Source organism: Egretta garzetta, unplaced genomic scaffold (assembly GCF_000687185.1).
Source record: "Egretta garzetta isolate BGI_Z169 unplaced genomic scaffold, ASM68718v1 scaffold112, whole genome shotgun sequence".
In the NCBI taxonomy this organism is placed as follows: domain Eukaryota; kingdom Metazoa; phylum Chordata; class Aves; order Pelecaniformes; family Ardeidae; genus Egretta; species Egretta garzetta.
Window position 1 is genome coordinate 1,810,372 of NW_009258884.1, and position 1,801 is coordinate 1,812,172.

Sequence of the window (1,801 nt, forward strand, 5' to 3'; positions counted from 1 at the left end):
CCCGCCATTGATGACCGTTCCTGGCCCTTGTGGGCTCGGGAGGGAGACGGCACGGGCTGAGTGGTTTGTGCCCCTTTTTTAGTCTTGTTCCCAAAAGCAGAGCGGTCTCGGGGGGGAAGTGCCGGGCCAGAGCTGATTTCCTCCGAGCAAGCAGATCCGTCGGAATGCATAGGCTCTCGGCCTCCTCCCGAGCCCCTCCATGGATTCTCGCTGGCAGTGACAGTGGGGGCCTGCCACGGGCGGCGCCAGGGCAGGGGGGAGGCAGCCAGGCTGCGGATTTAGGTTTTAATGGGATTTAGGTTTTAATGTCCGCTGGGGTGGGGTTGTTCGATGAAAAAGAAATGCTTTGGGAGTTTGTTAGCACGCGGGTGAGCGTGTGAGGCGATGCTATTTTTAGAGCTGTGTAGGACAAGGTGACGAAGCCAGCGCGCCCCCTTCAGAGCACCAGGCAAGTGTCCCGCGGTGCTGCTTGCGTTGGTGCCTGCGCCTCTGCTCTGGCGCCGTGGGGCAGAGGGAGCGTGGGCCGAGATGCTTGTCTCTCCTAGTGCGTCAGGAAAACCTCGCAGCTGGCCTGTGCTCTCCGAGGAGAGAGGCCGGGATGCAAAGTACAGGATTACAAGAGTAATTATTTATTCATGCACGAGGTGTCCCATTCAAACTGGGGCATCCTGGATGCGGTTTTACCCAGGGTTCTTACACCTTTCAGGCGCTGAGGTACAAGATTGTTTGGCCAGTCAGTGCTGAACACAGGCACACTCACGCACGCTCACAGCGACTTTTCGATGGTGTCAAAGCAACAGTTCTATGTCATCGTAATCATAGAATCATAGAATGAATCATAGAATGGTTTGGGTTGGAAGGGATCCCTAGAGGTCACCCAGCCCAACCCCCCTGCAGGAGCAGGGACACCTTGAACCACATCAGGTTGCTCACAGCCCCGTCCAACCTGGCCTGGAATGTTCCCAGGGATGGGGCCTCCACCCCCTCTCTGGGCAACCCCTGCCAGGGTTTCACCACCCTCATTGGAAAGAATTTCTTCCTTAGATCCAGTCTAAACCTACCCTGGTTTAGTTTGAAACCATCCCCCCTTGTCTTGTCACAGCTGGCCCTACTAAAAAGATTTTCCCCCTCTTTCCTATAGGCCCCTTTAGGTACTGAAAGGCTGCAATCAGGTCTCCCCGCAGCCTTCTCTTCTCCAGGCTGAACAAGCCCAACTCCCTCAGCCTGGCCTCATAGCAGAGGGGCTCCAGCCCTCGGATCATTTTTGTGGCCCTCCTCTGGACCTGCTCCAACACTTCCATTTGCTTCTTTCTGGATCCAGGTGTCCCCAGACTCAGTCTTGCTGCAGTTACTGATGGTGCCAAATAACGGGAGGGTTTCACAGCGTGGCGCGGGGGCTGGCCTGGGCTGGGTGGTCCGGGGGCATCTTCTGTTCTCCCTCCACAGCTTTTAAGATTCTGAGAAACAAAGGTCATCACCCTCAGGGTGGGGGCTGCCCCTCTCCTTGCAGAGAGCCGGGGTCCTTTACTCTTGCTGACTCAACCGTGACCATGCAGAATGCCATTATGTATGTTAAGAAAGTTCAAACAATTTCATATGATAGACTAATTGGTCCAATAGTTAGGGAATGAGATTTGCTAACCGTTGTCAAGGGGAGGTTTGTCATAGCCTCTGGCTGCTTTGAAGAAAGCTTTTGTATCAGCTGTAGCTTGTCCGTGGTTCTGCAGTACCCGGGATCCGGAGGCTCCTCGGACTCTGACTTACGAATTACCATTTGAGAGGTGATGATGTTTGTCAGCAG

General features: G+C 54.7%; 1 protein-coding gene across 1 annotated transcript in view; it reads left to right on the forward strand.

The window, feature by feature from the left end:
- TEX14 (testis expressed 14, intercellular bridge forming factor) overlaps positions 1 to 1,801 on the forward strand; it is a 32,421-nt gene that overhangs the window by 3,692 nt on the left and 26,928 nt on the right. The window lies entirely within an intron of this gene.